General features: G+C 46.0%; 1 long non-coding RNA gene across 7 annotated transcripts in view; it reads left to right on the top strand.

Moving 5' to 3' along the window:
* LOC113604335 (uncharacterized) overlaps positions 1-13,840 on the top strand; it is a 43,014-nt gene that overhangs the window by 12,186 nt on the left and 16,988 nt on the right. The window contains exon 3 of one of the 7 annotated variants that reach the window (XR_008293414.1): positions 4,007-13,616. The exons of the other annotated variants lie outside the window; for them this stretch is intronic. This is a non-coding gene — a long non-coding RNA (uncharacterized LOC113604335). Of the gene's footprint in view, positions 1-4,006; positions 13,617-13,840 lie in introns of those variants that run through there. 7 annotated transcript variants of the gene reach the window in all.

Below are 13,840 nucleotides of genomic sequence, written 5' to 3'. Positions count from 1 at the left end.
ACACATGAGTGGAAAGATGTAAAAAAAAGGCTGCGGATGCTTGGCATTGCCCAAACACATAATCATGATTACTAATTGATTTAGTAATTCTATTTCTAGGAATTATGTTTAAAAAATGGTTATGACTGGGGTGCCTGGGTGGCTCAGTTGGTTGAGTGTCTGACTTCGGCTCAGGTCATGATCTCACAGTTTGAGAGTTCAAGCCCCGCGTCAGGCTCTGTGCTGACAGCTCAGGGCCTGGAGCCTGCTTCGGATTCTGTGTCTCCCTCTCTCTCTACCCCTCCACCACTCACACTCTGTCTCTCTTTCAAAAATAAATAAACATTAAAAAAAATGGTTATGACTTTGTTCAAAACTGAGCTCTGAGAATGTTTATTAATGAAAAACTGGAACGCTGTAGGGAAAGTATTTACTGACATGGGAATATGTTCACAACTGTCTTTTGAGTGAAAGGCAGGTTATAAAGCAGGATGATTTCATTAAAATGTAGATATAAATAGCCTAGAAAGATATATTTCAAATGTCTCAGTACATGGCAGGCACACATCATATATTTTTATACGAACGAGTGTATGTTAATAAGAGTTAGCACTGGGTGATGAAATTATGAGTGATTTTATATGTGCTTCTGCTCCCTTATTGTATTTTCCCACTTTCTGTGGTGAACACATTGAAAAAAAAAAAAAAATTCCTGAACAGGGGTGCCTGGCTGGCTCAGTCAGAAGAGCATGCTGCTCCTTTTTTTTTTTTTTTTTTTTTTTTAACATTTTATTTTTTGAGAGACAGACAGAGACAGAGCATGAGCAGGGGAGGGGCAAAGAGAGAGGGAGACACAAAATCCAAAGCAGGCTCCAGGCTCTGAGCTGTCAGCACAGAGCCTGATGTGGGGTTTGAACCTACAGACGGAAGATCATGACTTGAGCCAAATTCAGATGCTCAACCAACTGAGCCACCCAGGGGCTCCGTAGAGCATGCGACTCTTGATTTCAGGGTCGTGAGTTCGAGCCCTACTTTTGATGTAGAGTACTAAAAATAAATTTAAAAATAAACTTAAAAAAATCTGCAGAAAGAAGTATAGTTGCTAGGTAATAATATTTGAGAGCTGGAAGGAATTTTGAGATGAAAGCACATTCGGCTAGTTAAAGGCGGAAACCCAGGTTTCCCGACTACACACAAACAATTTCTAGAGCCAAGGAGAAAAGGTTGCTGGATTGTCTCCTGTTCTGGATTATCCTGGCCAGGACAAACTCTCTCCGTGTGGCAAACCAGGCGTGGATTTAGAGAGGAGAAGACAAAGGGTATTAATGCTCCTCAGCAAGGTATAAAATATCACAAAAAATCTCTCTTAACAAACTATGGGCATTGCAATCTTTGCTCTAGCTGGGCCTGCCTCCCCTGTGTTGGGCCCTCTGTTGTGACTCCAGCCGGACACCCTCCAGGACTCCCTATCCGGTCAGCGTGGGGGAGAGAAGTCTCTGTCCCTTGCAGGAGGAAGTTTTCTGGTTGTCCCCATGTTTTGGCTCTTCTTCAAAGCCTATCCTTTTTCAAAATTCTTAGCTGAATCACTAAGTCTCCACCTCAGATGTCCTTTCTTTTTATTCAGCCCGTGCTTTTGGTATTCATGCTCCACATTGAAACTTTATTATGTGAAATGATTATTACTACCTCAGAGGTCTTAGTTCTGTGACTTAGTCACACTTTTTTTTATCCCACTTTTTTTTTTTTTAGTACCAACTAGGTCCTAAGCTCTGGTGAGTACAGAAATGTACAAAAAGTATTTATCCAAGAGAAGTGAGAACACAGACCCACCAAAAAACCTCTGCAAAAATGTTCACAGCAGCTTTATGTGCAATAGCCAAGACTGGTAGTAACAAACCAAATGCCCATGCACAGGAGAACAGATAAATAAATTGTGACATAGGCATGTATTGCTTAGCGATAAAAATATGGACCAAGGGCTTGAGTAGACATTTCTCCACAGAAAATGCGCAAATGGCCCACGAGCACATGAAAAGATGTTCAACATCACCGATCATCAGGGAAATGAAAGTCAAAACCCTAGTGTGATACCCCCTCACACCCACCGGGATGGCTCCTGTCAAAATCCCCTAGACAGTTACAGGTGTCGGCAAGGATGTGGAAAAAGCGGGCCCCTGTGCGCCGCTGGTGGGAATGTGAAATGCTACAGCCGCTATGGAAAATAATAGGGCAGTTTCCCAATTACTTATGTTCACAACAGACAAAAGGTGGGAGCAGCACCCTGTCTGCTGATGGATGAACATATAAACTAAACGTGGTGGATGCATATGATGGGATAGTGCTCAGCCTTGACAAGGAAGGAAATTCTGACACAGGCTGCAACATGGGTGAACCTTGAGGACATTATGATACGTGAAATAAGCCAGCCACAAAAAGCTAAATACTGTATGATCCCATATCTAAAAGAGGTAATAAAGTAGTTGAGGGGTGTGGGGCTGGCTCAGTCGGTAGACATGCAACTCTTGCTCTTAGGGTTATGAGTTCAAGCCCCATGTTAGGCGTAGAGATTACTAAAAAAATTAAATAAATTAGCTTAAAAAATAAATCAAGTAGTCAAATTCATAGGAACACAAAGTAGAATGGTGGTTACCAGGGGCTGGGGGGAGGGGGGAAAGTTGTTGTTTATGAGTGTAGTGTTTCAGTTTTGCAAGATGAAAACATTCTGGAGATCTGTTGCACAACAGTGTGAATGTGCTTAATGCTACTGACAGTACACTTAAGTATGGTTAAGTTGGTAGATTTTTATGTGTGGGTTTTTTTTTTTTAATCACAATTTAAAAAGCTGTCAAGGTCATCAAAAATGAGGAAAGTCTGAGAAACTGTCAGAGAAGAGGAGCCTGAGGAATATATATGATGACTGAATGCAACAGAGTGTCCTGGATGGGGTCCTGGGACACAAAGAGACATTAGGTAAGCTGAGGAAATCTGAATCAACTATGGACTTTAGTAAATAATGATACATCAACACGGGTATGTTAATTGTAGCAAATGTACCATACTGTGAGATCTTAACAGTAAGGGAAACTAGGGGTGCCTGGGTGGCTGAGTTGGTTGGGCATCTGAATCTTGATCTCAGCTCAGGTCTTGATCTTGGGGTTATAAGTTCAGGTCCTGCCCTAGGCTCCATGTGAGGTTTGGAGCCTACTTAAAAAACAAAGGGTTCCTGGGTGGCTCAGTAAGTTAAGCATCCGAGTTCGGTTCAGGTCATGATCTCCTGGTTCATGAGTTCGAGCCCTGCATTGGGCTCTCTGTTGTCAGTGCAGGGCCTGCTTTGGATCCTTTGTCCCCTCTCTCCCTGCCTCTCCCCTGCTTGCGCGCGTACACACACACACACACACACACACACACACACACGTACACACACACACCCACACACACACACACACACACACACACACACACACACCCTCTCTCTCTCTCTCTCTCTCAAAAATAAAGAAACATTAAAAACAAAACAAAACAGTAAGGGAAAGCCCGCCTGGGGTATATGGAAACTTTTTTTTGGTACCTTTTGACCACCGTCACCCATTTTGCCAACCAGCCCCCCCCTCCCCCCCCTACACACACAGCTCTGGCAATTACCAGTCTGTTTTCTGTATCCATGAGTGTGGTTTTTTTTCTTTGCTTGTTTGTTTTTAATTTTTATTTATTTTTATTCTCTATACCCAACATAGGGCTCAAACTCACAACCCCTAGATCAAGAGTTGCATGCTCTACTGACTGAGCCAATCAGGTGCCCCTGTTTGTATGATTTTTTAGATTCCACATATGAGTAAGATTGGACATAATTTGTCTTTATTTCGTGAAAAAATAGAAAATCTGAAAGACTGATTATTAGAAAAGAGATTAAACCAGTAATCAAAAACCTCCAACAAACAAAAGTCCAGGACTAGATGGCTTCACTGGTGAATCCTACCAGACGTTTAAAGAATTAATACCACTTCTTCCCAAACTCTTCTAAAAACAGAAGAGAGAACACTTCCAAATTCATTTTATGAGGCCAACATTACCCTGATACCGAAACCAGACAAGGATGCCACAAGAAAAGAAAAATCCTTGACAAAATATTAGCCAACCAGATCGAATACATGGAAAGGAGCACACGTCATGGTCAACTGGGATTTATTCCAGGGATGCAAGGATGAGTCAACGTATACAAATCCATCAAGAGGATACATCACACTGACAAAGTGAGGGATAGAAGTTACAGGATCATCTAAATGAATGCAGAAAAAGTATTTGATAAAATTCAACATCATATATGATAAAAACAAATGGCGAGTCCAGAGGGAACCATGCCTCCACATAATAAAGGCCGTATGTTTATCCAGCCAGCAAAAAGAGTGAAATCTTGCCATTGGCAACAACATGGATGGAACTAGAGAGTATTACGCTAAGTGTAATCAGTCAGAGAAAGACGAATACCATGTGATTTCACTCATATGTGGAACTTAAGAAATAAAACAAGCAAAAGGGAAAAAGAGAGAGAGGCAAACCAAGGAACAGACTCTTAGCTAAGGAGAACAAATTGATGGTTACCAGAGGGGGTGGTGGTTAGAAGGATGGGTGAGATAGGGGATGGGGATGAAGGATGAAGGAGTGCGCTTGTCCTGAAGAGCACCAGGTGTTTAAAATAAAAACTTAAAATAAACAAATACATACATGCGTGCACGCATGCATACTGTATGTGACAGGCCCGCAGCTAACATCATGCTCAACAGTGAAAGCTGAGAGCTTTTGCTCTAAGGTCAGGAACAAGACAAGGATGCCCACTCTCAACACTTTTATTCAACATGGTATTGAAAGTCCCAGCCTGATTATTTAGGAAACGCTTTGTATTATCTTTATAATTTTCTATAAAGGTAAAACCATTCAACAAAATAAAGGCCTTTAAAAAAATAATTCAGGGGGCACCTGGGTGGCTCAGTCAGTTAGCATCAGACTCTTGATCGTGGCTCAGGTCATGATCTCACGGTTCGTGGGTTCGAGCCCCACATCAGGCTCTGCACTGACAGTGTGGAGCCTGCTTGGGATTCTCTCTCTTCCTCTCTCTCTGTCTCTGCCCCTCCTGAGCATGCGCACGTGCACCGTCTCTCAAAACAGACAAACAAAATAAAAAAAATAATAATTTAGGCTCTGCCTTGGAGGAATGTGGTGGCTGGGGGCATGAACTTGGAGTGGGTTTCCTGGGTTCAAACCCTGGCTGTACCGTGACCTGGCTGTGGGCCCTAGAGAGAGATGTAACCCTCTCGGTGGGACAATGTCTTCTTCTGGAAAGTAAGTGGTAATACTAGGACCTCCCTCAGGGGGGAGCTGTGAAGACCAAATGAAATACTCCACACAAGTGCTCGGCACCACCCTTGACTCTTCTATAAGAGTAAGAAATCGCAGCAGACAGATCAGTGGCTGAGAGTGCATTTCAGAGCCAGGCAGTCTGGATTCAAATTCTGGTCTCCAGTGTCTATTTATAAATTTGTGGGCCAGTCATTTGGACCGAGCCTCAATTTCCTTAGCTATAGAAAGGGCTGAATAACGCCCACCCACAGGGTTGTTGGGAGGATTGAAGGAGCTCCGTGCACAGGGTGAGCGCTGGCTCAGTGGTTGCTGCTGGAGTTGAGTAGATGTGCAGTAAGAACTCAGGGGAGGAGCAAACAAAACCGCCCGGGCGTCCACGGAGGCTGCAGAAAGGGGCCCGCTCTGGCTTCTGGGCTGAGGCTGCTGATGGGCTGCTTTGCAGTGCTCCAAGGTCCCATGTGACCTCCTCCCCCACCCCGTGAGGTCCTCCCAGGTCCCCAGCTTTGGAACAAAGCCTCCGCCTGCCGTTCTGCCACTGTTCTCTGTCTGAACTCTGATTAGGCCCTTATCTCAGCGGCTTTGCCCTGCTTGGCTGCCTGTCACATTCAATTCCATTCCAGGCCTTTCATCCTGCCCTGGCCCGAGTGTCCCTGAGTGTGAGGTTGTGGGACATGGGGCCTGGTCTCTATCGTCCTTGATTCCCACAATCCTAAGCACCGGTTCCAGAACACAGCAGCCGCTCAGTTCATGGCGGCTGAAGAAAATAAAATGAGAAGCTAACTCCCAGGCCTTGTTGTGGTTGGTTTTCAAGGCACCGAGAAACACCGGCGTACTCCCCCCTCCTCAAAAATACCTCCTGTCTCTGGATTCCCTCAACCCCCAAATTCTACAATTAGAGCTTCATTGCTTTGGCTTAAACCAAATTGGGGACCCCATACTTGATAAAAATGCAACATTCTGTATCATTCAGAATCCTGGCAGCAAGCAGAAGGCACACTCAAAAGGGTTTAACTAAAAACATAAAATAAGACAGTTAGTGACAGGAGTGTTTACAGTGAAGTGTGCAGGATGGAAGCTGCTGGCAGGGATGGTGAGGCACCCTGGGATGTGCGACAGCAGGCAGCTGGTAGCACCCTAGGGCAGAGGAGCCAAAGGGAGCCTAATGGAAGCTGAGCCACGGAAGGGCCGCCTTGAGGGAGCACCGATGCCGTGGTGATGCAGACACTGCCCAGTGATGCGAGGCTGCAGCGGGGACTAAATATCTCCTTGTTCCTCTCCTCTTGCCCTCAGATCTCTCTGCAGTGCCCCCCCCCACTCCCGCCCCGCACCATTGGCCACCCGGAAGCCGGAGGGTAAGGGGGCCCAAGGGTCCAGGCTCCCAGGGACGGAGAGCGAGAGAAAATGGATCTGGGCGGAGGGTAGAGGAGCAAACCGAGAACGATAAGCCTTCAGAAGTGACGTGTTTCAATCTTATCAATCGTGTGCAATTCAGCATAAATGACCGCATCCGATCCTTTAAGAAGACGGAGGGGTAAGAGACCAGGGTCCTGAAGATTTAGAAAGAGAAGAGCACCGCTGTTTGGGGAAAGCGTACATCCCCTTATGAGAAAAGGCAAACCTTGCCTGTTTCCTGTGGTGGTTCTAGAATTTCCATATGTCTGCACACTTGTTCATAAGGATGGTAATCTGGGGATGGGTAGGAAACCACCATTGAGCAATCACATGCTCCACTGAGGTCTGAGTAACTAGGGGTGGTGCTGAGGAGGATTACGGAGCATTAAGTTTCTCCCCCATCTCAGCCATTCCTTGGGCTCCTGCACAAATCTTTGTCATCGCAGGATTTCTGGGAGCCTCAAAGATGCTAAGGTGACGTGTGATCCTGAGTTCTGGGAGAGGTGATCTGGGAGACATCCTTGACCCCAGGAGCCCCCTCACCAGGTCCACCCTGGGACCAGTGGGCCCCACTGTGGGAACTGCCGGGATTTGGGTAGATGGTCTTCAAATCGGTGTCTGGGCAGTAGGGCAAATGGGATCAGTGGCTAAGGCTGTTGGGGAGCGGGGCGGGGGGGGGGAGGAGCAGTAGAGGAGCTCAGGGGCAGAGGAAGGGAGCCTTAGTGTGGGATGAGGCTCCCTTGGGGCTGAGAAGGGCCAGGGAATCATCAAGGGCCTTGGCACAAAAGTGGGATCCAGGGAGCAGGAGTCTGGGCATCACCCACTGTAGCTTGTTGGGAATAGAGGAACTCGGGCCACACCCCACGCCTCCTGAATCAGGATTTGCATTTTCACCAGATCCCTATGTAATTCTGCTTTGTGTAGTTTGAGAAGCCCTGCTCTGCTGAGCTTGTCTGCTCTTTTCCCCTCAGTGCAGCTGAGCTCTTTCCCCTCAGGGCCTTTTTCATTCAGAAAGTCATTCAACAAATGCTGAGTGACTGGTCCTTGCCTAGTACTGGGATTACAGAAATTAATAGCAGAGAAGCAAGTAGGAAACCACAACCCAGTATGGAAAATGCTACAGTAAGGATGCCATCCGTTGTCGGGTGGAGGAGGACCCGCAAGCTATGGTGGGGATGTGTGGCCAGGGAATGCTTCTTGGAACTGCGTCCCTCCACCCTGCTCCTGACGCACTACTCACTTGGCCCCAAATCCCCCTCCTCTGACTCTTTCACTGTTTGTGTGCTCCGTTTCAGTTCATTATCTAAGCAGTGCTCCTCTTGTTTCCTCCCACTCAAGCCCTAGTAGGGCCCTAAATTCTGAATGTGAGAGGTTGAATGAAGGGATGGATGGATGGACGTATGGGACAGATTATCAGTACAGCAGGGAACAATGAGACCCACTGCACTTTCCTATCACCCACCAACCTGCTCTGCAGACCTCCTTATCCATCTCGTCCTGTCTAGATATTTTTGAAACGTGAGTGTTTATTTCCTCGATTATGGGTTTTTCGAAGGAGCACATCAAGCATGCTAGGAGTTCTTGCAAAGAAAGTGGTTAAAAGTGAGGCAGCTGAGTGGCTCAGTTGGTTAAGTGACTGACTCTTGATTTCAGCTCAGGTCATGATCTCACGGTTTGTTAAGGTTGAGCTCCTCAGCACAGAGCCTGCTTGGGAATCCCTCTCTCTCCCTCTTTACCTCTCGCCCGCTTGCACTCTCCCTCTCTCTCTCTCTCCCTCTCTCAAAATAAATAAATAAACTTAAAAACAGAAAAAAAGGAAAGTGGTTAAAAGCACAGACACAAGCCAACATTCAAATCCTTATTTACTAGGTCAGTGACTTTGAGCATGTTTCTTTACCTCTCCTGACTCAGTTTCCCCACCTGCTAAATAGGGATAATAGGAGTACCACCCTTATAGTGTTGCTGAGCGGGGGTCACATGAGTGATCTGTAAAGTGCCTAGGACAGTCCTGGCACTCGGTAAGTGCCATGAAAGTGTTTGTTATTCATGAGAACTTGCTGTGTGTCGGGCCTGTGATCCACTGGCCTGGTCTCAGGTAATCAGGAAGGCCAAGAACATCCTCTGTGAAAGGCAGACAGTGGGAGGCCGTTCTTCCCCTCACACACATCAGAGAGTCTGAGCTAAAGGAGAAAGGTCTTTGTCCCCAGCAGGTGGCTTGCCTGGAGCCATCACAGTCTGGTAACCACTTTCATGGGGACTAGAAAGACCTTTTCCCCTGTCGTTCTCATCAGGGCTCTGTGATTGATTCTCTTGTCAGGGACCTCCTCCTCTTTGAAGCCCCCCCCCCCTCCCCCCGGGGCTGGGCCTTTCCACGTCCTCCCCCTGCTAATGGGAAGCCAGTCAGTTGGCTCTGGCGGGCAGATGACGAAACCCAGGCTTGGCTGACTTTGAAACCAATTTGTAGAGTTCACATTTAGTGAGCTCTGAAGGCCAAAGGGCCAATGTTTTTAACTTGGGAATCCTCCGGGCCTTGATTGGATCTGTGTCTTCTGAGTCTCTGGGGCTCCCAGCTGCCTCCTACACGTCTAATGGAATAAGAATCAGAACATGCACCTTGACCTCTGAGACTGAGTAGTGTCGTGTGGAGGGGGGTTCTTACCTTGGACCATTTCAAAGACATTTGGCTGACCCTGCAGCTCTGAGATGTTCTTGGAAACTTGGGGGATTTGTTGCCATGGCTTTCTAGCCAGGCTGCCTGTGATGTTGGGGGAACAGGAGAGGTCTCTGCCTTTCAGCCCAGGGCCCGATTGAGCAGAAGGAGGCACTCGGTCTTGGGGAACAAGAGGGCAAGTGACGCTCTTGGCCAGCTTGGGAAGTCTCAGAGGAGCTCTTGAGGTGGCTGCTGGGCCAGAGGTTGGGGGCAGAGCAAGCTGAGACTGTCACTTTCAGGGGCTGACTGTGGGGTCACAAGGACAGTGTAAAACTTCAGTATTGCTGGAGTCTTTCTTTTTTTAAATATTTTATTTTTAAGTAATCTCTACACCCAATGTGGGCCTCGAACTCACAACCCCCAGACCAAGAGTTGCATGCTCCACTGACTAAGCCAGCCAGGTGCCCCTGGAGTTTTTACTCACTGCCAGCAGATGTTGTCAGCTGAAACCGTTGGTTGTCACTTCCAGCACCCTACCCACAGCACTGTCTGGGTCATGTGGGTAATAGGCACCTGGCTGACCTTGACTTTTTCAATCTACTGTTCCGTGAAGGAGCAATGACACCAGACTATCTTGGCCTTCACAGAAGACCCTCGGGTGTTTCTTTTTCTCTGTAAAATCTTTTTATTTCAAAACAATTTCAATTTCAATTTTACAGAAAAGCGGCAAACATAGCATATGTATGAAGAATTCCCATATGCCCTTCACCCAGATTCACTGTTCACATTTTGCTGCATTTACTTGCTGTCTCTCTTTCCATATGTGTGTGTGTGTGTGTGTGTGTGTGTGTGCGCACGCACATATGTATATGCAGAATTTTTTTTCTGAACCACTCAAAACTAAGGTGTAGACACATTTACCCCATAATACTTCAATGCATATTTCCTAAGAATAAATATGTTTTATTGCAACACCACAATATGATTATAAAATTCAGAAGCGTTAACATAGTACTGATCCAATACTATTATTTAATCTACAGTTTGTATTCCAATTTGACCAATTTCCAGTAATGTATTTTCTAGCCACTTTTCCCCCCATCCAGGATCTAATCCAGGACAAGCATTACATCTTGTTGTCAGGTGACTAAAAGTCTCTAGAAATGCTCCTTAATCTATCTTTGTGTTTCATGTCCTCGGGAATTTTCCAAATGAAAATCAACCCGAAGACATTCTTGAGGCTGTAACTACTCTAAATGCTAACTCAAAAACAAAAAAATCCTTTCCAGTTGTTGCCTTTGAAGCCTCAAGACAGGTGGGTTTGACAACGATCTATTTTGGTCATGCCTGGCCCTTTCTGGCGTTTCCATCTACACTAGTCTCAGATGATCCTGGGCTTTGGTCTTGGGTACACAGTAGATGCTTAATAAGTACTTGCTGATTTGCCAGGAGACAACATGGATTTGGCTACTGGATCAAATAACCCCAGTGACATTCCAGGAGGATTTTGCTGATGTAGATAGGGGGACAAAGCGTTTGCTCTTCCAGAGGTGAATACCAGGGGCAATAATCCAAGGACAGCAGGAAGGCTGTATCTTTCTATTCTGTAGTTCGCTTAAATTCTCCTTCTCCTCGAAGTCCCCAGCAGGACAGTCGGGAAGCTCCACTGCAGGTTGTTAAATCCACCAAGTGGTGGCAGGGTGCAACCTGGTGCTGTTACAATCCTGTAAACCCTGCCACGTATTTTTTGACCTCTTGCCTAGGGTCTATAAATTTAGATCATCTCCGCAGGAACAACAGAGAATGGAGCTTTGAAATCAACCTATTTGTGGTTGCCAGCCTCCAAGATGTCTCCAACCTGCCTCCCCTGCCATCTGCCCCTTGCACACCCCCTCCCACATGAATCAGGGCTGGCCTATGTGAACGACAGAACTTGGTAAAGGCAACAGTTGTCTGCCTTCTGAGGCTAAGTCGTAAAAGATAATGCAGCTTCCACCTAGGTCTTTTGGCTAGCTTGTTTTAGAGGATGACTGCTATTTTGAGGACACTTGGGCATCCCTGTAGGGAAGCCCATGCAGAGACGAACTGAGGCCCCACCCAAAAGCCGGCACTAACTTGCCAGTCATGAGTGAGCCACCCTAGAGGTGGGTCCCCCAGCTCCAACCCAGCCTTCAGAGGACTTCCGCAATGACCAGCGTCTGACTGCAGCCTCCTACTCAAGTTACTCCCAAATTCCTGACCCACAGGAAATAGTAAATGATTAGTGAGAGATAGTAAATGATTAGTTGTTGTTTTTTTAATTTTTAATGTTTATTTTCTGAGAGAGAGAGAGAGAGAGGAGAGAGAATGAGAGGATGAGTGGGGCAGAGAGAGAGACACAGAATTCGAAGTAGGCTCCAGGCTCCAAGCTGTCAGCACAGAGCCTGATGTAGGGTTCAAACTCACAAACCACAAGATCCTGACCTGAGCAGAAGTAGGGTACTTAACTGACTGAGCCACCAGGTGCCCCTGATTATTGTTCTTTTAAGCCATGAAGCTCGAGGTAATTTTCCGTGCAGAGATCGATAATTGTCACATTATTCTATTGAAAAGTAAAAGGGTGCCTGGGTGGCTCAGTTGGCTGAGTGTTTGACTCTTGATTTTGGCTCAGGTCATGAGCTCAATGAGATTGAGCTCTGCATCAGGCTCTGGCCTGGGCATGGAGCCTGCTTGAGATTCTCTCTCTCTCCCTCTTGCTTTGCCCCTCCCCTGGCTCGCATTCTCTCTCTCTCTCTCTCTCAAAAAAAAAAAAAAAGTATAAAGGTACATATGACCCAACAATTCCATTTCTAGATATATGTCCAAGAGAACTGAAAACATCTATCCAACAAAACTTGTACACTGTGTTCATTGAGGTGTTATTCACAATAGCCAAAAAGTGTCCAAGCTCAAATGTCCACCATCTGATGAATGGATAAATGAAATGCCATTCCATACAATGGACTATTATTCAGGCATAAAAAAAGATTGGAGTGCAGATTCATGGTTCAACATGGATGAACCTTGAGGACATCAGCCCCAGTGACATAAGCCAGTCACAAAAGACCATATAATGATTCATTTGTATAAAATGTCCACACTAGGCAAATCTATAGGGACAAAAAGTGACTTAGTGGTTGCCTGGGGCTGGGGGATATGGGGGAATGGGAGGTGACTATTAATGGGCACAAAGTTTCCTTTCAGAGTGATGAAAATATGAATTGTACACTTCATATGGGTGAATTGTATGGTAGGTGAATTATACCTCAACAAAGCTGTTACAAAATTATAAAGAGACAAACTATACAGGGACCTCATAAGACTTCTGTTCCTGTTCTTTTTAGTTAAGATATTAGTGTCTGTGGGGTTCTTGGAGAAGGTCCTAAGGGACTCACCTGGCTACAAGGTGGGAAAGAACAGCTAGAATTGAAAGGGAGGAGCAGAGGAGATGGTCTGCTAAGATAATTAAAGGATAACTCTAACCTTCCAAATGCTATACAGTCAGAATCATGAATCATAATCCCAACAAGATTAGACTTTGGGGAGGAAATTAATAATAGAATCTGGATTCTTCATTAAGTCCTGGTGAGAATGTTATGTTTCCACCTCTGACGAATGACAGCCATTGTCAAGTGCAGTGTTCCTCCTCCACCTGCTGGAGCTTTAGCTCAGATGCTAAGCTCATCTTTTTTTTTTTTAATCACCCCAGACCACTGATGTTTTAGCCCAGAGTCTTTATTTTGAACTTTGTTTTTAAAGTAATCTCTATGCCCAATGTGGGGCTCAAACTCATGACCCCAAGATCAAGAGTTGCATGTTCTTGGGGCACCTGGGTAGCTCAGTCAGTTGAGCATCTGACTTTGACTCAGGTCATGATCTCCTGGTTTGTGAGTTCGAGCCCCGCGTCGGGCTCTGTGCTGACAGCTCAGAGCCTGGAGCCTGCTTCAGATTCTGTGTCTCCCTCTCTCTCTGCCCCTCCCCCACTCATGCTTTGTCTCTGTCTCAAAAATAAACATTAAACAAAAATTTTTTAAAGCGTTGCATGTTCTACCAACCAAGCCAGCCAGATGCCCCTCAGAATGTCTATTCTGAACGCTATTAAGTTACTGGTTAGAAATGGTCACTCTCTCTCCCGTTTGGTATATGAATACCAATTTGTTGGACTCCAAAAAATTTTATAATCATTACTGTTTAAAACAAAATTTGGTTCTACTTATTCCTATCTCCTTTTTCAAAATGTTCTTTAGGGGCGCCTGGGTGGCGCAGTCGGTTAAACGTCCGACTTCAGCCAGGTCACGATCTCGCGGTCCGTGAGTTCGAGCCCTGCGTCAGGCTCTTCTGGGCTGATGGCTCAGAGCCTGGAGCCTGTTTCTGATTCTGTGTCTCCCTGTCTCTCTGCCCCTCCCCCGTTCATGCTCTGTCTCTCTCTGTCCCAAAGATAAATAA

This window comes from Acinonyx jubatus, chromosome E2, assembly GCF_027475565.1.
Source record: "Acinonyx jubatus isolate Ajub_Pintada_27869175 chromosome E2, VMU_Ajub_asm_v1.0, whole genome shotgun sequence".
Classification (NCBI taxonomy): Eukaryota; Metazoa; Chordata; class Mammalia; order Carnivora; family Felidae; genus Acinonyx; species Acinonyx jubatus.
Note: the sequence above shows the minus strand (reverse complement) of the source record. Positions and strands in the feature narration are given on the sequence as shown.